Genomic DNA, 25,632 nt, shown 5'->3' on the forward strand with positions numbered 1-25,632 from the left:
CCCATGTTTGTGTGGGTTCCCTCCCTGTGCTCCAGCTTCCTCCCACAGTTGGATTGGAAACTTTGAATTGGCCGTTGGTATGCGTGCAATTATGAATATGTTTCTCTATATGCAGCCCTGCAACAGATTGGCATCCTGTCCATGGTGTCCTGTCCTGCCTTATGTCTTGTGAATGCTGGGATGAGCTACAGCCTCCCCGCAACCCCTAATTGGAGTAAGCGGTTGAAGAAGAGTGAGTGAGATTGTTATAGATGTGTGACTGACCTGTAGTAACTACAATCTGCCGTGAGGGGGCAGCAGAGGACAGCAGAAGGTTAATTCTTTGCGTGGGTTCCTTCCGGGTGCTCCGGCTTCCTCCCATGTCCAAAGACATACAGGTTAGGTGAATTGGAAATTTTAAGTTGACCTTAGGTACGTTAATGTGTTTGTCTATATGTGGCCTTGCGACAGACTGGCCTCCTGTCCAGGGTCTACCCCGCTTCACGCCCTATGACTGCTTCGATACGGACGTAATAATCTACATTTACACTCGCATGTGGGAGTGTAAGCTGGAGTCCTGTTTTTGGTCTTGTGTGTCTGTCTGTGTGTGAATACAATAAATCAAAGGGTTTTGATCTTATATGGACAAAACTTAGCAGATCGCATGAGTGTCAGCCAATGACAAAGCAGTTTTATTTGGACAAAACCTGGATAAAAGCCAAGGTCACAGGCTAAGGTCAAAATTTAGTCCCAGTGTTTATATGGAGGGGATATTTAGTTGAAATATTCCCTACATTTAAGCACTGACCCTTAATTTTGACATTGACCCTTGACCTTCACTTCAGAATGTACATTGATACTATACTTCTATACTTCTGTCACACACCTTTTTACAGACAAAGCTACAACTTGTATATTAGTTCCATCTTTGGAAATTATATTAGTGGCATCTAAGGAATCATATATTTCTTTCAAAATAGTTTATTTTATTTCAAAATAAACCTACATAATTTTAATCAAGCCCACTTCAAGTTTGACAGACAGTAAGGATTATTCTGCTCCTTTTTAAAAGAAATTAGCAAAATTCTGGAAATGCTGGTGCAGTGTTAGTGCTCTAAAATTCCAAACCAGTAGGTCCTTTGTTCCAGGCCCATCTGTGCTCCAATCTCCTTGTGCATCAGGGTTTCTTTGCATTAGAAAGGAGAACTAGTATGTATAAAACAATCTGGGTCATATAGGATCAACTATGGTGATCCAGAAGAAAAGTCCAGGAGTAGTTTAAGAACTGTAATCAATCATAAGTGTGACGCTGCACTGAAGCTTAAATTACTGCACCTCAAGAATTTTAAGAATCTTTTGGATACCGGTGAAAGACTTTGGAAAAAAAAATCTAAATCTTGATTTAAGACCAAACTCAATACTTCCCATTCATCAGTTTCTAAACCTGCTTATTCCAGTTGTGTCACAGGGGTCCGGAGCCTATCCTAGCGATCACTGAGTGAGAGGCGGGGAAAACCCTAGAAACGCTGCCAGTCTATTACAGCATCATTAAACGCCTTCATGTACAAGTTGATACAGTTTGTGCACATTTACAATCGTATCCATCACACAAAATAACGAGGAAATTAAGCACACAAACTTTGCACTGTTTCAAACAGCAATTTGATCAAAGCTTTATGGCTTCCATAACGTAACAGACTGTGCATACATAGTTTATAAATTACTACAGTTTTAGCAGCTGATGTAAAAACACTGTTTGATGTCAAAATGTTGCTAAAATGCATTTAAGTGGCAGCTGCTCACTGTGCTGTCAGTCGTCTCTTGCAGCTGGATTTGATGACCCTCAGTCCTCTAAGTAATTGAAGACTTTTTTATGATTGCAGATGGATTAATATGTCTGCAGGTCCATGTGTGTCTACAGATGTGTTTATGTCCTGGGCCCAGTTTCATAAAGCAGTCTATCTTTTAGTCTACTAAGCTTACTTAGTCGACGAAGGTTAGTCACCCAACATTATCCATCTAATCTCAGTTTCACATCGACAGTTAATCTTGTAGATTAGCAATCTTACGTTAGTCGGCGATTTTCATGGTCGTAGCAGCCTCGCAAGTGCTGGTACCAAGAAACGACTCCAATGCGCAACAGTTTTGTTTACATTCAGGTTTGTCCATCTGCTACAAACATGGCAGATTCCACTGCACCAGAGGAGAAGCACTCCCGACCTCAGCATCCGTAAACATCTCCAATGGTTTATTCCGGGTCCGGAACACCCGCTCCCACTGCAAGTTGCTCCTTCCTTTCTGTTCCATCAAGTGGTGGTACATGAGAACTGCCTTTTTTGAGGTAAGACACTGAAGTTTTGTTGACTAAAATAAGATTAGCCTCTTCTTAGTCGGGTAACGCAAAACTTTAGCCGAATAAGTGCTTTGTGCAACAACTAACATCAAAAGATGAGACAACTAAGTGAGTTTAGTCAACTAAACAAGTTTAGACTGCTTTATGAAACTAGTTTCGCAGACCGAATGGCCCCCCCCTAAAAATTGGTCCGCCTGTCTTCACTGCGCATGCGTCATTTTGGAGCACAGCAGCTCATCTGAGACGGATGCTCTTTACCCAAAGTGATCAAATGGATTAATGGGATTATTAACTATCAGATGACAAAGGTAAAACCTCTTAAATCATTCTAAAGTCACTTTTAAGCAGAAATGAGGCTGTGTTAAGCAGAAATAAGGCGATAATTTATGTGGAAATGATTGTTGTACAAAAGTTTCAGATATCTGTCGCTAAGATAGATGATGACTGGAGTGCAGTTTGAAGCAGAAATGAGGTGATAATCGGTGAACCGCGGCTGATGACGCATGCGCAGTGAAGGCAGGGTGGACTGATTTTTGCGGCGGACTGTTCGGTCTGTGACACCGGCCCTAGGTCTAAACGTCTTTTCTACAAACAATCACCAACAACAAAAAATGGCAGTAAGAATTTCTTCCTATTTGCCAAATCTGTCAGTACAACCTACTGAGTCACTGACCTTCTTTGCACCACAGCTGCACATTTACAACACCAAGAAAAAGACATGAGAAAGCAACTTTTGTGAGGTGATCGATGGACAAACATTCTCCTCAGGGCAGTGAAGACTGCTCAGGGCGGACACGCAACACAAAGCCATCAAGGCGAAAGGAGCAGGGAAAGAAGGAAAACACAGAGTTCTATGGGATGACGGGGGGGTCGGCCAAACAGTAAATAGTCCAGGATGGCACCGGCTGTCCTTTCATGATGAGTTGACATGACAACAGGGTGTGATGGAGAGAGCAGGAAACAAGAAAAACAAAGTTCACTCATTCTAATGTCAAAACTAAGAAAACACACAGATAGTCAAACACATTCCCTCTATGTCCCAAATCTGTGCCTGTCATACATACAAAGAGCTGGCGTCCGGTGAATCCATGAACTTCCCCTCACATTCCCGTGTGTCCCCCCTCTGCCTGCACCTGGTTCAGGCCAGCTGGAGCTGCAGGAGCTGCCTCTGGAGCTCAGCCTCTTCACTTAAACGCCTCTGACATCTATCTGGAATGTACCACCAAGAGGTGAGGAGGAGGGGAGACGGCGTGCACGGTGAGTGGATGTGGAGGCTCTGCAGTGCAGCCCGCTGACACTTCTCATTACAGCACCCCTCTGTGTTCTTGGCCTCATGTTGCTAAAGGGTCCATGTGCTCAGAATCCATGTGGACGTGTGTGAGGACAGCAGTGCTGCCTCAGCACGAAATTTGACCATTTTACCTGAAAGGCAGCAGTTTGAGGAAAATCATGATGCTGTCACCTCTCACATGACTATATTATTATTATTATTAATAATAATAATAATAATAATAATATGTGCACACTCGGTGTGCAGCCGAGTGTGAGGCGTCCAGGATGAAAATCAGCACCTCCAAATCCGAGGCCAAGGTTCTCAACCGGAAAAAGGTGCTTTGCCCTCTTCAGGTCGGTGGAGTGTCCTTGCCTCAAGTGGAGGAGTTTAAGTATCTCGGGGTCTTATTCACGAGTGAGGGACGGATGGAGCGTGAGATCGATAGACGGATTGGTGCAGCGTCTGCAGTGATGCGGTCGCTGTATTGGACCGTCGTGGTGAAGAGAGAGCTGAGTAGGGGGGCAAAGCTCTCGATTTACCGATTGATCTACGTTCCGATCCTCACCTATGGTCATGAGATTTGGCTCATGACCGAAAGTACGAGATCGCGGGTACAAGCGGCCGAGATGAGTTTCCTCCGCAGGGTGGCTGGGCGCTCCCTTAGAGATAGGGTGAGGAGCTCGGTCACTCGGGAGGAGCTCGGAGTCGAGCCGCTGCTCCTCCACGTCGAAAGGATTCAGTTGAGGTGGCTCGGGCATCTTTTCTGGATGCCCCCTGGACGCCTCGCTGGAGAGGTGTTCCGGGCACGTCCCATTGGGAGGAGGCCCCGGGGAAGACCCAGGACACGCTGGAGGGACTACATCTCTTGGCTGGCTTGGGAACGCCTTAGGGTTCCCCCGGAGGAGCTGGGGGAGGTGTGTGTGGATCGGGAGGTCTGGGCGGCTTTGCTTGAGCTCCGGATAAAGCGGAAGAAAATGGATGGATGGATGGATATGTGCACTATAGAATTTTTATTATTTAATATTAGGTTATTATTATGAATATTCATAATAATATTCATAATAATAATAGTTACACTCATGAGTACATAGATCATGATATGTGGGCAGTTACAGACTTATACAGTGATTATTATCATTATTATTGCCATTATTATTGTTATTATTATTATTATATTTGTACTCTGTTTTTACTTTGTTGTGTGTGTTTCATTTTTATTTTTATGAATATGTGTTTTTACTGTAAAGCATTTTGGACATCACCTGGCTTGCTGTAAAGCGCTTTATAAATAAGTGTTGATTGATTATTGTCATTATTACCACAGGCGTGGTGCATAAGTGGTTAGTGCTCTTGGTTTCAGTGCAGAAGGTTTCTGGTTCAAACCCCACCCCTCACACATTTCTCAATGTAATGTGGAGTTGTGTCAGGAAGAGCATCTGGTGAAAAACCTTGGATCCACCCTGGATCTGCTGTGGTGCCCCGATAAAGACTGTTATTATTACTATTGTATTAATAACACACCACTACTGCATCTAATAACAACAACAGCAACAACAGTAGTAGTAGTAGTAGTAATTCTTCTTGCAGCAACTCCTCAGCTGCAGAATAAGTGACAGCAAGGTACAATTTATAGTTAGCAAGTTAAGAGCCACGGTCCATTTATTTTACATTCAGAATGGAGGATTACACATCCAAACTGAAACTATTTTCTAAAGTAGACTTTCATTCGAAGCAGGAGATAATAATTAAAGGACGACCAACACCTGAGCTAAAAGGTTTGCTTCAGACTGTGGTACAGAAGACGCGCTCTTTTCAAATGAAGTGGTAAACACGTAAAGTCTGGCTGTGTGAATGTCCAGTAAGAAACCACCTTCTCTGCTTTTCCTTCTTTTCTCAACTTGTGGCAATGTCTGGACTCAGATGGGATACTGTGACTTGAACAATTTGCAAAGGAGTCTCATCAAACACGAGCAGTCAACTACTCATGTTCCAAACATAGAGTCGGAACAGGACTGATGAAGGACGACTTTCTTTCCTGGCAGTGATCTCCTCTGAGACAGAGAGACTTTTAAAACTGAAGGAAGATATACTAGGGGAGCTACGACCACTACCTTTGGACCCCCCCCCCCCCCCCCCGAGGACTAAACCAAACCAACTTTTTTAGGTTCCTTAGATGACCCCAAAACACAATCAGGATGTTCCAAAAAATAAAAACTGGCCTCAAGCCAGTTAGCCAAGATGGTGTCCAAGATGGCCACCAAAATTGGGTTTTTCACTAAAACACCTTTAAACAACATATAAACAACTTAAATATCACAGAGATTCAGTTGGAAGACCATTGCAGGTGACAGCAAACTCATTTGTGCCTAAACTAAATTAATTCATGGTTTAACATTCAAAATGGCATCCAAAATGGCCACCAATAGAACCTTATCATTAAAATACATAGTAGGAAGTTGTTTATATGTTGTTTAAAGGTGTTTTAGTGAAAAAACCCTATTTTGGTGGCCATCTTGGATAACTGGCTTGAGGCCAGTTTTTATTATTGGGAACATCCTGATTGTGTTTTGGGGTCATCTAAGGAACCTAAAAATGTTGGTTTGGTTTAGTCCTGGGGGGGTGCAAAGGCAGTGGTTGTAGCTCCCCTAGTAATAAGGACGACTTCTACCAACAAGTCATTGATGCTTTTGTTCAGAAGGAGCCACACATGGACTTCATTTATAAGTAAAGGTAAGACCACAATAACATTTTTTTAATTAGATGTGTTTTTTTGTGTGCTACAGTTTGTATGTGTAAAGAATGCTGATATGAGATTTTAAACAGAACCCATTAACTGTTGTCAATCAAATGGTGAATAAGCTGCTCTGTGGGGTTCATATGTTTGTAAATCTGATTGTGATGAAGTCAGTGCCTCACCAGCCATCAACCTCACCCATGTCACTGTTAGCACCCTCATATTTTCTTTACAAAATTTAAAATATCACATCTTCATGGCAAAGTGGAACCGTAGCCCTCTGTCCAACTGTAGCTGAAATTTCGGTTCTTGTTTTCTTTTTGGGGAGCCAGGGGCAGGGTCCTTCTCTGTCCCACTCCACCATAAGCCTGTATAGCTGGTGATGCAACAGGGAAAAGTCGTGCAATGCACACATTCTCCGATCACAGTTACAGAAACCTATAACACCTTCAGGGTTGTCCCGTCTTTAATCGTCTCCACCTTGCAGAATCACTCAGTTTTTTGAGGTCTGCCTATTCCAGACAGATTTTCCATAGACCGCCCATACTGACTGTGCTTTTAAATGATTGGTAAAAAAAAAAGAAATCCAAGACATATTTAGTTACTTGAAAATGTTCATATATCCATCCACTGATTTGTTCAAGAAGAAGAAAAAATGGCTATAAAAGTGATGATTTACTCTAAATTCATCAGCATGTCACATACATTACTTCTGTAGCACTTTTTGTCACTGTATGAAGGCATTTTGTTATGTTGTTCAGTAACTTTGCACATTTAAAATCAACACATTCAGATGAAATAAAATTGGTTGATTTGCATTTGTTACTAAAACTCTTTAAAGTCTGTGACTCAAATATTGGGGTGGCAATAATTATTCAGGACTGTATAAACAGAAATCTAATCCAATTCCATTTTTCTGCGAATCTGATTGGTTAATCGTGAGATTTCAGATTGTATAATATCAGGGTAACGGTGGCAAAATATTCAACCATTTCACATTTAGATGTATTACTCCGTGGCCTGACCGGTGTTCTGACAAGATGTCATTCCTGTCCTCCGTGCAAATACGAGGTCTCTTAGATAATAAACCGACCCTTTTAGGTTTTTTTTTTAACTATATGGATTTGAATGACATGCGATTACACCAATCATGCTTGAACCCTCGTGCGCATGCGTGAGTTTTTTCACGCGTCGGTGACGTCATTTCCCTGTGGGCAGGCCTTGAGTGAGATGTGGTCCCGCCCTCTCGGCTGAATTCCTTTGTTTCACACGCTGCTCGAGACGGCGTGCGTTGCTTTATCAAAATTTTTCTGGACCTGTGAGGAATATCCGAGTGGACACTATTCGAGAAATTAAGCTGGTTTTCTGTGAAACGTTTAATGGCTGATGAGAGATTATGGGGTGTTTCTGTCGGTGTAAGGACTTCCCACGGAGCGGGACGTCCTGCAGCGCTTCCAGGTGCTGTCGTCGGCCTGTTTCGAGCTGAAAACATCCTAATTTAAGGCTTAATTCACCCAGGACATCGTGAGAGAACAGAGAAGATTCAGAAGAGGCCGGCATGAGGAATTTATGCGGACATTCCACTGTTTAAGGACATTTTTTTAATGAAAGACGTACGCGCAAATTCGCCGAGTCGTTTCCGTGACGACTCGGCAAATCTGTGTGCGCCGCGACAGGAAAAACACCTCCGTGTTGAAAACCATTTGTAGAATTCAGGCGGCTTTGAATGGCTTTCAACAAGTGAGTAACTGAGAAATTGTTTAACAGCTTGGGCATGTTCCAACTTGCCCGTTAAGATTTCCAACGGAGGTGTTTTTCCTGCCGCGACCCCCCGCGGTCGGGTCCAGCCCCACATGCGACTCTGCCCGCACGTTCTTTCATTACAAAATGACCGTTAACAATGGAATGTCCGAATAAACTCCTCATGCCGACTTCTTCTGAAAGTTCTCTGTTCTCTGACGACTTACTGCATCAACAGAGCCTGAAATGTGGAAGTTTTCAACTTGAAACGGCGAGACGCTGCCGCCTCGAAGCGCCGATCGCCGTCAGGCGCCGTGGACCGTCCTTAAAGCGACACTACCAGACCAAAATCTCTCATCAGCCGTTAAAATTTTTACCGAAAACCAGCTGAATTTATTGAATGGTGTCCACTCAGTTGTGCCTTACAGTTTTGAAAAAATTTTTATCAAACAAAGCAACAGTCTCTGAGCCATTCCTAAACAATGAAAAAAATCGACGAGCGGGTGGACGACTCCTCACTCAAAGACTGCCCACAGGCGAATGACGTAACCGACAGGCGTGAAAAAACTCTCGCATGCCCACGAGGGTTCAAGCATGTCTGATGTAATCACACGTGATTCAAATCCATATGGTTTTTGAAAAAAATAATAAGGTCAGATACTTTTCTAATAGACCTCGTATTGTCGGGACGCAGAACTGTCGATTTATGCGACGAGACGCACAATTCGACAGAACACCGGCTGCGCGCGCTGCTATCTGTTAGCACTCTTAGCTGAGAACGAGAGAAAGTCGCTGCCACCACCGAAAAAAGTGAATTTAAGCTACCATATGAAAGTATTGATGTGGATTCTGATACAGAATTACCATTTCACATTTGATGGATTTTTATGTTTGAGGGATTACTAAACAACCTGACCGCTGTTGGAGCGACGCTGCCTCATGGTTAGCCTCACCAACCGAATTACCCACAGAAAAATAAACCGTGCAAATGATGGAATTGAATTAGAATGAGATAACCTCCTTGTGTCTGATGATTTATGGACGTTCATGCTGTTATACCAGTGGTGTCCAAACTATTCCAGAAATGGCCGAGAGGGTGCAGGTTTTCCTTGCAGCCACTGACTCCACCAGGTGATTTCACTGATGAACTCATCCCACCTGTTCAAAGGGATGTTAATCAATGAAATCACCTGCTGAAGTCAGTGGCTGCAAAGAAAACCTGCACCCTCTCGGCCATTTCTGGAATAGTTTGGACACCACTGTGTTATACGGTCAAAAATAGCCGTTTTACGGCTCCGCTAACACGTTGCCGTAAAACTCTTTTTTACCGGCAATGCGTAAGCTCAATTTGTGACTGTATAACCAGCATGAACATCCGGAAATCATTAGACACAACAGGGTTATTTCCTAATTGTTTCTGTGCTAGACTGTGATGACACAGCACAACATCAAATCAGTTATTTATTTTTCAAGACTTGTAAAGCAGTGTATGACTGATGTAGCTGTATGATGCAATATTTCAGTCAGTCAGTCTCCTGAAGTTTAGCTGAACATCAGCTCCCTCATCAGTAAGGCACAACACAGGATGTACTTCCTGCAGCAGCTGGAGAGACACCCTCTCAAAACCAGTGATGGTGCATTTCTACTCCATCCTCATCTCCTCATCACTATCTGGTAACCTACTGCCATGAGTAAGGGAAGATCAGAACCTTCCATTCCTCCATCCTTCCATCCTGCCAATGCAAGAAAGATCATGGTTCGTGCCTCACACCCTGGGCACAAACTCTTTGAACCGGTCCCCTCTGGCAGGAGGCTGCTGTCCATCAGAAAAAAAACCTCACGGCATAATACCAGCTTCTTTCTGACTGCAGACGGCCTCATCGGTTAAACCCGAGAGCCCCACTGTGATACCACACACTCATATGCTCTAGTCACACTTTTCATCACCTCTGCTCCAAACCTGACATTTACTCTGTTCCAGTTATTTGTACTAATTGCATTTGCTGCCCACTATTTTTTTTTTTTGCTGCATGTCTGTTGTTTTTTTTTGTTGAAATTTTCTTTTACCATCTTTATGGATATTAATGTTGCACATCATTATACAACAAAACTAATTCCTTCTACATGAAAGCCTTCTTGGTGATAAACCTGCTTTGGATAAAAGTGTATTTTGCATTTGTGTGTCCACGGGCCGTGAAATGTTGCTGTGCTGCGTTCAAACCTTTAAGCATGTTTGAATTTTTTTATGAAATGTAAATTTCCAGAGTATAAATACAACAGCTGGGAAATGTGTTGCAGAAATGTGAATGCTTCACTGACATGTAAATTCACTGACTGCAGAAAGACCTGATGTGATACACCCTCAACTCAAACAGTACAATTTAGGGCGTGTATAAAATTGGTTTTATGAACTTTTAATCGTTAAAAACAAACAAGTCAAAGCCTTTGCTGTCAGGTCACAGTGCTTTGAAATTCTTAGTTTCTCGCCATCTCAGAATACTGTCATACTAATTTATTTTCTTTGCTCCCATTTTGGCTCAGGAACACCAACACAGTATGGATCCACATACTGATTTTGCACAGGTTTTACACCAGAACCCTTTCCTGACACAACTCCAGATGTACAAAGAAAATGGGGAATTGATGGTCTCAACCCAGCGAGCTTCTTATTGGGAAGCACCACGCTGCCCTCCAGTGAAGGTAAAAAAAAAAAAGTCATGAAGATAAAGATCAGATCAACTGCATTTATCCCGAAGGAAATTATTTTTCCAGAGTACAGAAACAGTAAACAATGGTTAGTTAAACACACAATTACAAAAAAGTTTTTTTTTTTTTTTTTTTTTTTTTTTTTTTTTGCAATAAGTACAACAAATTTATGCAAAATGACTGGAAGATATATTGCACAAGATGTATGACAGTATTGCACATAACTCTGAATAACTCATTATGTATTCATCCTACAGAATGGGGAGGAGTTATACAGTCTGTTTGTCACAGGTAGGAAAGACCTCCTGTGGTGTTCTGTGGTGCACCTCGATGGTCTCAGTCTATGGCTGAAGGTGCTCTGACAGGACATCAGTGTGGCATGCAGAGGATGGGAGGTGTTGTCCAGGATGCTGAGCAGCTTCCTCAGCATCCTCCTCTCTGACACCTCCACCACAGACTCCAGCTCAACCCCCAGGACAGAGCCAGCTCTGCTGATGAGCTTTTTAAATCTGTTCGTGTCAGCTGCCTTCAGCCTGCTGACCCAGCAGACTACATAGTAAAAGATGACGCTGGAGACCACCGAGTGATAAAACATCTGCAACATATTTCTGCAGACACTGAAAGAGTTGAGCCTCCTGAGGAAGTACAGTCAGTTCTGACCTTTCTCATACACAGGATGAATAGAAATGAGTAGAAATGTGTATGTATGAACATGACCATGTGCAGGGTAAATATATGGAATATAGTGCAGAGAGATATAAAAAAGTTACATGTGGTAGCATAATTATACATGCACATGAATCTACACAATCACAACAAAATACTGGGAGACAAACAAGTGGAGCTGCTGGCCCATTCTGTGTTTGGGGCAGGGTGGTGGTGGTGGTGGGGTGGGGGGGGTGGGGTGTTGCAGTGGGATTGAGCTGTTAATGCTCTTGAGGTTTCAACTTCAGCATCTTTAAAGTTCCACAATTCTGTGCCCATCTAAAATGAGAAAGGTCTTGTCTCAGAGTGATGCTGAAAAGCTAATTCATGCATTTATTTCCTCTAGGCTGGGCTATTGTAATTCATTATTATCAGGTTGTCCTAAAAGTTCCCTGAAAAGCCTTCAGTTAATTCAAAATGCTGCAGCTAGAGTACTAATGGGGACTAGAAGGAGAGAGCATATTTCACCCATATTGGCTTCTCTTCATTGGCTCCCTGTTAATTCCAGAATATAATTTAAAATTCTTCTTCTTACTTATAAGGTTTTGAATAATCAGGTCCCATCTTATCTTAGGGACCTCATAGTACCATATCACCCCAATAGAGCGCTTCGCTCTCAGACTGCAGGCTTACTTGTAGTTCCTAGGGTTTGTAAGAGTAGAATGGGAGGCAGAGCCTTCAGCTTTCAGGCTCCTCTCCTGTGGAACCAGCTCCCAATTCAGATCAGGGAGACAGACACCCTCTCTACTTTTAAGATTAGGCTTAAAACTTTCCTTTTTGCTAAAGCTTATAGTTAGGGCTGGATCAGGTGACCCTGAACCATCCCTTAGTTATGCTGCTATAGACTTAGACTGCTGGGGGGTTCCCATGATGCACCCAGTGTTTCTTTTTATTCACCTCTTTTTGCTCTGTATGCACCACTCTGCTTTTAATCATTAGTGATTGATCTCTGCTCCCCTCCACAGCATGTCTTTTTCCTGATTCTCTCCCTCAGCCCCAACCAGTCCCAGCAGAAGACTGCTCCTTCCTGAGCCTGGTTCTGCTGGAGGTTTCTTCCTGTTAAAAGGGAGTTTTTCCTTCCCACTGTCGCCAAGTGCTTGCTCATAGGGGGTTGTTTTGACCGTTGGGGTTTTTCTGTAATTATTGTATGGCTTTTGCCTTACAATATAAAGCACCTTGGGGCAACTGTTTGTTGTGATTTGGTGCTATATAAATAAAATTGATTTGATTTGATTTGATCTATAAATTTATCAGCAACATGTCAATTTTAGACCAAATATGTGCCATTTTATACTTTTGTGATGTGCATTAAAGACATCCATATCTGGACTCAGCCCACTGAGTCAGAGGGCGTGGCAAACAACAGCTTCTTTACCAGAGATAATAACCAGATATTCTCATATCACAGAGTCCAAAACAACAGGCGAAACAAAAGAATCCAGAATGGCAGTAAAGGTTATTACATGGAGACAAAACACTGTAACCAGAGCAAAAACAGTAGGCAAGAAACAAGAGTCCGGAATGGTAGCAAAGATCAGTATTGTGGAATAAAAAAAAACAGTAATTTGGAGCGTGAGAGAGCAGGGTGGAACCTAATACAATCTGGAGACTAGGATCAACTAGGATAACTTGGAAGTGTGGGGACAACCCGGAAGTCAAAATATCATAAAACTCGACTAATAAGCACCACTAAATCACAGATGGAAATACAGGAATAGAGAGATAACTCAGAATAACTCATTCAATTTGACAAAAACAGCAAAACAGAAGTAGAGCCAAAGCATGAACTGTGACCGGTGTTATCCAGCACCCAGGGTGGTTCTGTGATGTGGTTGATATGGCAATGCAAGGTATTGGCTGGATTTTTTTTTTTTTTTTTTTTTTACAAATTAGTTAAACTGAACAATTTTAAGAAGGCTCTTGTATTGGCCCCCTTTTAAAAGCAAAGTGGGTTCTTTTGAGTTCTTTTGAGTTATGTTATTTTATTCAGGAACCTGCTGACCGACATTTACTTGCTGAAAGCTGAACAATATGATCCCTTTAAGAACTGCAGACAAGCAAACATTTGTCACTTCAGAATTTCAATAACGTTAAGAAAGATATGGGAAAACATTTGTTTCAAAGTGTTTAAAGGAACTTTTCAGAAGGAGCTGTAAGCTTTTTAGACAAGAGTCCTACTGATTATTTCTATTGTTGCCGAGGATTTGATTCTATTCATTTGCAACAAAAGGATAAAAGACGCTTTTTACCTCAATCAACGTGACGGTAATCTTATCTTTTCTTGGTCAATGGTTGAGTAATGTCACAGAGTTCAACCAAAGTGTTAAGCTGCAACAACAAACTGAATGTAAAAAAAACAAACATGCTGAAGTCTTGTGTATTGCTTATGTTTCATTGTCAATTCAGCATTGCTTATGAATCAAAACAATATGATCTGAATTTATTAATTTAAGTCTTATTATGTTTCAGCACCATGGGGGCAAAACAAGTAGAATGTTTCAGAACATTAATTTCAAAACAGTTTAAGATGTAGTGAGCATTTATTGGAACACATGATGTCTTCCTTTTGAAGCAGACTCTGGAAAAAATCTTCCAAACTACAGGCATTGCAAAAGGTTTTTTAAAATGTTATGTAACAGTGCTGCTTCAGTAATAACTAATGAAAAGCAGTTTGGTATCATCTCCATTTAATAATAATGATACTACTACTATTATTATCACTCACACATCTTCAACCGCTTACACCAATATCAGGGTCACGGGGGGCTGGAGCCTATCCCAGCATCATAGGGTGTGAGGTGGGGTACACCCTAGACAGGACGCCAGTCTGTCGCAGAGTCACATATAGACAAACAAACACATTCACACCCGCACACACTTTGGACATGGGAGGAAGCCTGAGCACCCAGAGGGAACCCACGCAAACATGGAGAGAACATGCAAACTCCACACAGAAAGACCACAGGTGGGAATCGATCCCAGGATCTTCTTGCTGTGAGGCAACAGTGCTAACCACTAAGCCACTGTGCTGCCCTATTATTATTATAATTATTATTATTAACAACAACAATAATAATAATAATGATAAAGTCCCTTCAGCTTCTCACTCGGGATCACCACAGCAGATCTGACATGGGCCTATACTCTGATTTGGCAATGTTTTCCACCAGATACCCTTATGGATGGATGGATGGATGGATGAGATTTATTGTCATTGTCATTACAAGTGCAATAACAATGACATTACGTCCATACTCAAATTGCCACAGACAAGATACAGCAATTAATCCACAATTATTACTTGTTTACCGTAATAATGGCACACATCAGAATTAATACAACACATATACATTTGACATTGTTTATGTGCACTAAAGTTGAAATAGTCTGTTTTCCGAATTGAGGTGAAGTGAGTGTGTGGTAGCCACAGCAACATGAGTTGCGCCGCCTCCAGCTTGAGGGGAATGGGAACCTGCCGCAGCTAAAACTGCACAGCCCCTGGAGGGGAAAAGGGATGGTGTGAGCAGTGGCTGGGATGGGGTGTATGATGGGGGCAGGTGGGGGGGAGGTGGAGCATGCTTTCATTCTTTGTCCATGTGTGAGACAGTTTCTGTCCTTGTGTACTGGAGTTAGAGAAAATAAGGAGGCAGCCGAATGTTCACCAAGGCCGTAGAGATTCTTCTGGAGGAAAACAATGGGGCATTTTGTCCTTCAGAGGCTGATAAGCCTGCCGTGTTTGTGGTTGAGCAGTGAAAAAACACTTTTACAGTCTCAAATGAACAATCCAGATCCCAATTATGAATATTCCCCAGTCTCTGAAGCCTTCCACTGCAAGGTGTCCATTTGCTCTGAGATGTTATCCAATTTGCATCTGAGTTCAAGGGTTAACACAGTCTGAGAATGCATCACCTTGCCCAACTCATTAATCATGACGGACAAGTGAGGGGTCGTGCTTTTGGCGGCAGCCGTCTTGCCAATTTTCCGGTAGGTCAGGGCAGCACATAAGCCAATAAGTACCAGCCCTCCTACTATGAAACCATATATAAATAAATCCTCCATGTCCTCCACAGAGAATGGCGCAAAGCATGCGACTCACCATGTTTTCCGGGCATTGAGAACATAGCCCACAGGGTAGGTTCCATCTGCGCACGCAGGGTCCCCCGCAGTGATGCCAGTAATGCATTACTTAGTAACGTGTTACTGTAATCTAACCACTTTTTTTAGTAATGAGTAATCTAACGCGTTAATCTTTCCAAATCAGTAATCAGATTAATGTTACTTCTCCAAGTCACTGTGCGTTACTATTATTTTTGCATTGTGGGTCGATAGCAGCATTAAACTTGGTCCGTGGGCAGGGGGTTGGGGTTCGACTGAACTGCCCACTTTAAGCGAGCTGTGAGCTTTTCATCCGCTGTTTTCTGCAGCAGTTACGACTCATCCTCAACTCTTAAAGCACAGTGACAACAGCACACCTGCACTGAGCTTTACAAAGACATTTTTATGCTTTTTTTCTCCTTTATTTAGAATTCTGAGCTGAGCCGCTCATCTGCTCGCTAAAAACAGCTGATCCTAAAAACAGGTATCATTGTCATGTTGAGGTGGCAGAGGGTTGTTGTTGGCAGCTGGGGAAAATAACTAAAAAAATAACTAGTAATCTAACTTAGTTACTTTTCCAATTGAGTAATCAGTAAAGTAACTAAGTTAGTTTTTCAAGGAGTAATCAGTAATCAGTAACTGGATTACTTTTTCAAAGTAACTGTGGCAACACTGGTCCCCTGGCCCTGATCTTGTAGAAAAGATGGTGTCAATAGCGTTCAGAGATCAGCTGATCAATTCCATGGTTAATCCAATACAGTTTGGAGAATTCACAGTCTGGTGAAGTAGGGACTTTGAAGGTTGGAGCAGAGACAGAGGAGAGAGGAGGAGAAGCGACCATCCTCGCCGGAGTCCCAAGCTGATATGATTATGATACTACTACAACGAATAAGTAAGTAAGTCCCTTCGGCTTGTTCTTGCACTCGGGGTTGCCACAGCAAATCCAAGGTGGATCTGCATGTTGAATTGGCACAACATGCCCTTCCTGATGCAACTCTACATTACATGGAGTAGTAATGTAGCAGTGGTGGGTTTTGAACTGGGAACCTTCTACACTGAAACCAAGTGCACTAAGCACTTGGTCACCACCCCTGCCAATAATAATGAAAATAATAATACACTAAAAAAGTGATTAAAGGGTGAGTAAAATGTAATCTGAGAATAAATTACCAACAGACTATCACTGAGTTTTGCCAACACAAACAAAGTAGATCAAATAAATAAGACAATTCAAATTGTTTCAAGAAGAGCACAACAAACAGGTTTGCTTTTCTCTAATTCATTCCCCTAGCTGGGATTTTGTTTTCTTTTGTTTCTCTTATTCTTAGATCAAGCTCCCTCTGATGATTAAAAACTGTATCACACATTATGTCAAAATGAGGCCATCATTATATGAGGCATTACAACAAGGACTAAGTGAAATCCATGAGCCTATAAAGAGCTCAGTGAAAACATGAACAAAACTGAAAAATTGCACACACACACACACAAGACTGCCCCTCCCTGAGCCTGGTTCTGCTGGAGGTTTCTTCCTGTTAAAAGGGAGTTTTTCCTTCCCACTGGCTTTTGCCTTACAATATAAAGCACCTTGGGGCAACTGTTTGTTGTGATTTGGCGCTATATAAAATTGATTGATTGATTGATTGACACACACATATATATATAAGCGGATAACATAAGTATTGAACATAAGTATTGAACATGTCAGTCACCTTTTTCTCAGTAAATATATTTGTAAAGGTGCTACTGACATGAAGTTTTTACCAGATGTTGGTAATGCAAATAATCCATAGAAGCAAAGACACCAAAACAAATAAGTACAGAAATTAGGTTAGGTCTTTACAATTTTTTTTTATATCCCTTTCCTGTTTTATACAGTGCAATTACAACCCCATTTCCAATGAAGTTGGGACGTTGTGTAAAATGTAAATAAAAACAGAATACAATGATTTGCAAATCCTCTTCAACTTATATTTAATTGAATACACCACAAAGACAAGATATTTAATGTTCAAACTGATAAACTTTATTGTGTTTGTGCAAATATTTGCTCATTTTGAAATGGATGCCTGCAACATGTTTCAAAAAAGCTGGGACAGTGGTATGTCACTCAGTAAGCATTTGGGAACTGAGAGCATGATTGGTGAGTGTCATGATTGAGTATACGAGGTCTATTAGAAAAGAAACCAACAGTTTTATAAAAAACAAAACAAAACTATGGATTTGAATCACGTGCGATTACAGCAGACATGCTTGAACCCTCGTGCGCATGCTTGAGTTTTTTCACGTGTGTCGGTGACGTCATTCGCCTGTGGGCAGGCATTGAGTGAGCACTGGTCCAGCCCTCTCGGCTGAAATCCTTTGTCTGAGACACTGCTGGAGACGGCGCGCGTTGCTTTATCAAAATTTTTTCAGGGCCTGTGAGGGATATCTGAGTGGACACTATTCGAGAAATTCTGCTGGTTTTCGGTGAAGTTTAACGGCTGCTGAGAGGTTGTGGAGTTTCTTTCGCTTTAAGGACAGCTCACAAAGCGGATCGGCGTGGCGCGGTCGGAGGTGGCGTCCGTCTGGCTGTTTCGAGCTGAAAACTTCCTAATTTAAGGCTCTGTTCACCCAGGACATCGTAAGAGAACAGAGAAGTTTCAGAAGAAGTCGGCATGAGGAGTTTATGTGGACATTCCACTGTTAAAGGAGATTTTGTAATGAAAGAACATGCGGGCAAATTCGCTGAGTCGGGTCCATGATGACGCCGCAAATCCGTCTGCGCAGCGACAGGAAAAACACCTCAGTGTTGAAAATCATTTGTAAAATTCAGGCGGCTTTTGATGGCTTTCAACAAGTGAGTATCTGAGAAATTGTTTAACAGCTGGGCATGTTCCAACTTGTCCGTTAAGGTTTCCAACGGAGGTGTTTTTTCTGTCGCGACCCCCCGCGGTCGGGTCTGACCCGACATGCGAATCTGCCCGCACGTTCTTTCATTACAAAATCTCCTTTAACAGTGGAATTGTTGTGTGTTGGGGGGGGGCGTGGCTGGATGTTTTGGTGTTCTTTTCTTTTCTTTGCTCTCCAGGTGGCATGAGGGCTGATTTGTCTGTGAAGAAGGTGCTGGCTGAAGAGTCTTCACCCTCATCAACATCATGGAAAGCACCTGTGCTTGGTGCTCACGTGCAACCTGGACGACTTGCAGCTGAAGCAGATAATTGGATGGCGTTCTGCATTTAAGTCATGTGTGATTCAAGCAGAACTGCCGGGAACTCGACCTTGTGACGTTCGTTTGTGAGACGCTGAGGACCGCGCCTGGGTTTGACACATCGAGCCCGTGAAGCAAGGAAGGGTGAGGACACTTGCTGTCAGCACACACGAAAGGTAATTAAGTGTTTAAGTACTTGTTGATAGTAACTTGGTGTTTTGTTACACAGTGTACTGGAATTGTAAAGAGAATTGCGTAGTTTGCTTCTCACTGCTGTGGCGTGAAGGATAAGTGATCCTCCACTTGTTGTGAGAAGCTGCTCATTTGCATAAAGTAAAAAAAGGACACTGACCTGAGTGTGTTGCTGATAGCGTGTGTTTATTGGAAGATATAGTTGTATCTGTTGATTTACCTCACCGTCTCTTTGCTTCACAGAGAATCAGTTTGTCGTGTCCACCTGGGGGGTGTTTGGCGGTGGTAGGAAGTCCAGGAGCGCCGGCTTTAATCCTTGCGGGCGCTGGAGAGCGAGCCGCGGATCACTCCACCAGAGGGACGTTGTTTTTTTTATGTTTTTACACTTTTAAACACAGGTGTATAATAAATAGTTTTTGTTTGGAACCGCTTTCTGGTTATTTTTAGCGCTGGGTCCTGTCTGACGCAGGTTCGCTCCTCAATCCGCGTCGACACATAACAGTAGTTCCCGGCCATTCCATAATGGACCCAGCGGCAGAAGCGGTTCCTTTTGTCGAAAAAGTTCAGGAACACTTGGAGAACATACGGGAGCAATTACAGCATCTCGCGAACCAAATTAAACAAACAGATGCCCGTGTTACGGAGCTTGCAGCGCAAGCTGTTCTGCTTCCTGCTGCTCCAGCTGCGGCACTATCGATATCGGTGCCGATAACTCCGTCACCCACAGGTTGGAATGCTGCAGTTTTACGAGGCGTATTTGTGGACGGGTTAAATGAGTCATTAAAAGACGAGCTGGCGGTCCGTGATGAGCCAAACGATTTAGACGAGCTAATATCGTTGGTGATTCGTCTAGATGATCGGATGAAGGAGCGTGGACGCGAGAGAGGACGCCCATTAGAGCGTTTTTTTTTGTCTCGGGGCTTTCCCCGACACAAAGCTGGGCCGCCTCTTCTTCGCCCCACTGCGGCTCCTCCGACAGGACCTCCGGCTCCTCCTATTGACGAGCCCATGCAGCTCGGACGAGTCAAGATTCCTGTATTGCCCCCACACGTAAGCGTCAAGAGAAATAACGGTGACATAACTCCAAGTGTTCTGGGACAGGCAAAAGAACCCACATAAAAAAAAAAAAAAAAAAAAAATGTTAGCACACGTAAATGTTTTGTTTTCTTTAATCAGGGGTTATACTTGTTTGGGGAGGTAGGGGCGTATCTGGTGGAGTGATAGGCGGTTAGAAGCCCGCCTGGGCTCACTTACCTGTCAATTGTGTATGTGTTTTTAGGTATTTTCTGTTTGGGTTGTTGGGTCATTTTGTTTTGTTGTTTTTATTTCTCTACATTCCTAACCCCAACCTCACTTGCCCTTAGACCGCTTGTCTTGTGGGTTGTGGGGTGGTGCAGGTTGGTCACGCTGAGCATTCTCAGAAGACCTCTGCACCTAGGGGGGGGGTGTTAGAGGTGTTCTTTTTGGTTTGGTTAGGGCCCGGTTCCACTCCAGCCTCGGTGAGCCTTTGGACCGATTGTCATGGGTGTTGCCGGGGTGTGGTGCAGCGGAGACATGCCTCAGTCGGAGGGGTGGGCCGATCTGTTGCTGTTTGCCATTTCGGTAGTTCCACCCCTCCCGAGTGGCTGGGGTATGGTCGAGTTGGGGCACCGGACGTATTTCCGGTTCTCCGCTGCGCTTTGGGGTTGGAGCTGGGTTAGTTTTTACCTGTTCCCTTCTCCGGCTTACTATTTTGAGCCGTTTGCCAAAATAGAGCCGCCAAAGAGCTCTGGGAGGGACCTGGGGTCTTTCGGGGTGCCGGGGAGGGCAACGGGGTTTATGGTCGCTTTATATCCCCCCGGGGTTGTTTTTGGTTGTCCTCCGGGGGTTGGTTTTGGTTATATTTTGTTTCCTTCCGGGTTCCGCCTCCAGGGTTGATGGGACGGTCCTCTGGGGGGGGAATTGGCTTGGGACCGACCGGCCAAGTGTGACCGGATCTGGGGTTCCGGGGTTGTGGGGAGGGTGCCTCCTGGGGTTGATGATACGGTCCCCTGGGGGGCACCGTTTCACTCCATGTATACCTGGGGAGCTTTGTGGGATCACGGTTTTGGCTGTTCCTCCTGGAACTGGCAATGAAGGCCTTCTGAGGGGGGGTTGGGCTCTGCAGGTCATTCTGGGGGGGTTGTTTGTTATTTTTCTTTTATGCATCTACGTTTGTACTGTGTTGTGGGACTGTGTTGGGTTTTTGTGTTTTGGAGTTTTTCTTTTCCTCCCGGGGTTTGATGGGACGGTCCCCTGGGGAGGTTTTGGGTGGGTTTTATGTTTTTTTTTTTGTGTGAGTGGACTTGTTCTGGGGAATGTTTTGGGGCTTTTGTTGATTCCAGCCGGCCTTCCAGCTGCGGTGCCTGTGTTGCCGTCTGCTTCCTGACGTGGACCCCGGAGGGAGGGGCTGTTCTCGGGCCTGGTCTGTTCGGTCGCCGGGAGGCTTCCCGTTGATGGGGGGGTACTGTTGTGTGTTGGGGGGGGGGCGTGGCTGGATGTTTTGGTGTTCTTTTCTTTTCTTTGCTCTCCAGGTGGCATGAGGGCTGATTTGTCTGTGAAGAAGGTGCTGGCTGAAGAGTCTTCACCCTCATCAACATCATGGAAAGCACCTGTGCTTGGTGCTCACGTGCAACCTGGACGACTTGCAGCTGAAGCAGATAATTGGATGGCGTTCTGCATTTAAGTCATGTGTGATTCAAGCAGAACTGCCGGGAACTCGACCTTGTGACGTTCGTTTGTGAGACGCTGAGGACCGCGCCTGGGTTTGACACATCGAGCCCGTGAAGCAGGGAGGGGTGAGGACACATGCTGTCAGCACACACGAAAGGTAATTAAGTGTTTAAGTACTTGTTGATAGTAACTTGGTGTTTTGTTACACAGTGTACTGGAATTGTAAAGAGAATTGCGTAGTTTGCTTCTCACTGCTGTGGCGTGAAGGATAAGTGATCCTCCACTTGTTGTGAGAGGCTGCTCATTTGCATAAAGTAAAAAAAAGGACACTGACCTGAGTGTGTTGCTGGCAGCGTGTGTTTATTGGAAGATATAGTTGTATCTGTTGATTTACCTCACCGTCTCTTTGCTTCACAGAGAATCAGTTTGTCGTGTCCACCTGGGGGGTGTTTGGCGGTGGTAGGAAGTCCAGGAGCGCCGGCTTTAATCCTTGCGGGCGCTGGAGAGCGAGCCGCGGGTCACTCCACCAGAGGGACGTTGTTTTTTTATGTTTTTACACTTTTAAACACAGGTGTATAATAAATAGTTTTTGTTTGGAACCGCTTTCTGGTTATTTTTAGCGCTGGGTCCTGTCTGATGCAGGTTCGCTCCTCAATCCGCGTCGACACATAACAGGAATGTCCGCATAAACTCCTCATGCCGACTTCTTCTGAAACTTCTCTGTTCTCTGACGATGACCTGGGTGAACAGAGCCTGAAATGTGGAAGTTTTCAGCTTGAAACAGCAAGACGACGCCGCCTCGGAGCGCAGATTGCCATCAGGTGCCGTGGGCCATCCTTAAAGCGACACTTACAGATTAAAATCTCTCATCAGCCGTTAAAATTTTTACCGAAAACCAGCTGAATTTATCGAATGGTGTCCACTCAGTTGTGCCTTACAGTTTTTGAAAAATTTTGATCAAACAAAGCAGCAGTCTCTGAGCCATTCCTAAACAATGAAAAAATCGACGAGAGGGTGGGCCACTCCTCACTCAAAGACTGCCCACAGGCGAATGACGTAACCGACAGGCATGAAAAAACTCTTGCATGCCCACGAGGGTTCAAGCATGTCTGATGTAATCACACGTGATTCAAATCCATATGGCTTTTGAAAAAAATAATAAGGTCGGATAATTTTCTAACAGACCTCGTAAAAGGAGCATCCTCAAAAGGCTCAGCTGTTCACAAGCAAAGATGGGGCGAGGATCACCACTTTGTGAACAACTGCGTGAAAAAATAGTCCAACAGTTGAACAACGTTTCTCAATGTTCAATTGCAAGGAATTTAGAAATCTCATCATCTACAGTCCATAATATAATCAGAAGATTCAGAGAATCTTTAGAACTTTCTACACGTAAGCGGCAAGGCCAAAAACCAACACTGAATGCTCGTGACCTTCAATCCCGAAGGTGACACTGCATTAAAAACTGACATTATTGTTTAAAGGTTCTTACCGCGTGGGCTCAGGAACACTTAAGAAAACCATTGTCAGTTAACACAGTTCATCGCTACATCTGCAAGTGCAAGTTAAAACTCTACCATGTAAAGCGAAAGCCATACATCAACAACATCCAGAAACGCTGCTGCCTTCTCTGGGCCCGAGCTCATTTGAAATGGACAGACGCAAAATGGAAAAGTGAGCTGTGGTCTGAGTCCACATTTCAAATTGTTTTTGGAAATCATGGACATCGTGTCATCTGGACAAAAGAGGAAAAAGACAATCCAGATTATTATCAGCGCAAAGTTCAAAAGCCAGCGTCTGTGATGGTATGGGGGTGTGTTAGTACCATGGCATTGGCAACTTACATATCTGTGATGGCATCATCAATTTTGAAAGGTAAATCCAGATTTTGGAGCAAGACATGCTGCCATCCAAGCAATATCTTTTTCAGGGATGTCCCTGCTTATGTCAGCAAGACAATGTCAAGCCATATTCTGCATGTGTTACAAGAGCGTGGCTTTGTAGTAAAAGAGTGCGGGTACAAGACTGGCCTGCCTGCAGTCCAGACCTGTCGCCCATTGAAAATGTGTGGCACATTAAGAAGCGCAAAATACGACAACTGAGACCCCGGACTGTTGAACAACTGAAGTCGTACATCAAGCAAGAATGGTAAAGAATCCACCTACAAAGCTTCAACAATTAGTGTCCTCAGTTCCCAAACGCTTATTGAGGAAAGGTGATGTAACACAGTGGTAAACATACCACTGTCCCAGCTTTTTTGAAACATGTTGCAGGCATCCATTTCAAAATGAGCAAATATTTGCATAAAAACAATAAAGTGTATCAGTTTGAACATTAAATATCTTGTGTTTGTGGTGTATTCAATTGAATATAAGTTGAAGAGGGTTTGCAAATCATTGTATTCTCCTTTTATTTACATTTTACACAACGTTCCAACTTCATTGGAATCGGGGTTGTACTTTTTCCCGCAGATCCTTTGACAATTCTGTTGCTTTCCCCATGACTCAGAAACCAGAAATGTCACTGCAGCATTGGATGAATGATGCAAGGGTCTGTCAGGAGCCCAGAAACTCACTGACCTTTTATAAAAACACACTGAAGTAAACAGATCACAGGTGAGGATGGTTACCTTTTGGAGCCATTCAAACCCATTTGTGTCAACTTGTGTGCATGTTATCAGGCCAAAATCACCAGGGTAAACTTTTGATCAGGGTTATTTGTGTAGATTCTGTTGTCATTATGATTTAAAAAGAGTAAACACAGTTGTTTGACAATAAATTGCTTCACACAACCACTAATCATGAGTGTGTTATCGTTCATATTCTCTGAAAAATGGCCAATACATCCAAAATTCTGCCAGGGTATGCAAATTTATGGCACCAACTATATATATATATATATATATATAGATAGATAGATAGATACGAGGTCTGTTAGAAAAGTTTCCGACCTTTTTATTTTTTCAAAAACCTGATGGATTTGAATCACGTGTGCTTGCATGAGCCAACCTTGAACCTTTGTGCGCATGTGTGAATTTTTTCACGCCTGTCAATTGCGTCATTTCCTGGTAAGCAGCCTTTGTGTGAGGTGTGTGTCGTGCGCTCGGCGTTTTTTCATTCCAAGGAAAAAGACGGAACAACTGGAGAGCACGACTGCATCAAATTTTGCCAGAAACTGGACGACAGCCAGGTGGAAACCATTTGGATTATTCAGACAACTTTCGGTGACAATCATATGGGCATCACACAGATTAAGGAGCGGTACAACCGGTTTAAAGATGTCCGCACAACAGTGGAGAGCGAGCCACGCTCCGGTCGGCCATCGACATGCTGAAATGACCAGATCATTGCTAAAGTGAACGCTGTGGTGATTTGGGACCGTCGTGTGACTATCCGAAAAATTGCGGAAGAGGTGGACATCAGCACTTTTTCGGCACATTCCACTGTGACAGAAGATTTGGCCATGAAAAGAGTTGCAGTGAAATTCATGCCGATGGCTTCGGCACAAAGCTGACGAAGCAAAAGTGCCACTGTGTTGAAGTCTCACAGGACATGCTGTGACATGCCCACCTCTTCCACAATTTCTCAGATAGTCACACGACTGAAAAGCCACTGAAAGCCGTCTGAATCTTCCGAATGGTGGAAGAGGTGGACATCATTTTTCGGAGTCCAGCATGTCCTGTGAGAATTCAACATGGAGGTGCTTTTGCTCCATCAGCAGCTTTGTGCTGAATGTGTGCATGAATTTCTTCCACCATTCTTTTCATGGCCAAATTTTCTGTCACAGTGGAATGTGCCGAAAAAGTGCTGATGTCCACCGCTTCCGCAATTTCTCGGATAGTCACACAACGGTCCTGCATCACCACAGCGTTCACTTTGGAAATTACCTGGTCATTTCAGCATGTTGATGGCTGACTGGAGCGCAGCTTGCTCTCCACTGTTGTGCGGACGTCTTTAAACCAGTTGTACCACTCC

The 25,632-nt window shown here is 43.5% G+C and overlaps 1 protein-coding gene and 1 long non-coding RNA gene across 4 annotated transcripts in view; one reads left to right on the top strand and one right to left on the bottom strand.

The window, feature by feature from the left end:
* ampd2b (adenosine monophosphate deaminase 2b) overlaps window positions 1-25,632 on the bottom strand; it is a 118,193-nt gene that overhangs the window by 35,567 nt on the left and 56,994 nt on the right. The window contains exon 1 of one of the 3 annotated variants that reach the window (XM_034172237.1): window positions 3,397-3,533. The exons of 1 other annotated variant lie outside the window; for it this stretch is intronic. The gene's annotated coding sequence lies outside the window, so the exon portion shown is untranslated. Of the gene's footprint in view, window positions 1-1,782; window positions 1,851-3,396; window positions 3,534-25,632 lie in introns of those variants that run through there. One more of the 3 variants, XM_034172238.1, reaches the window with a different exon arrangement.
* LOC117512240 lies at window positions 6,353-17,597 on the top strand. The gene is made up of 3 exons (XR_004561256.1): window positions 6,353-6,547; window positions 13,305-13,313; window positions 17,586-17,597. It is a non-coding gene; the product is annotated as an uncharacterized LOC117512240 (long non-coding RNA).

Source organism: Thalassophryne amazonica, chromosome 6 (genome assembly GCF_902500255.1).
Source record: "Thalassophryne amazonica chromosome 6, fThaAma1.1, whole genome shotgun sequence".
In the NCBI taxonomy this organism is placed as follows: Eukaryota; Metazoa; Chordata; class Actinopteri; order Batrachoidiformes; family Batrachoididae; genus Thalassophryne; species Thalassophryne amazonica.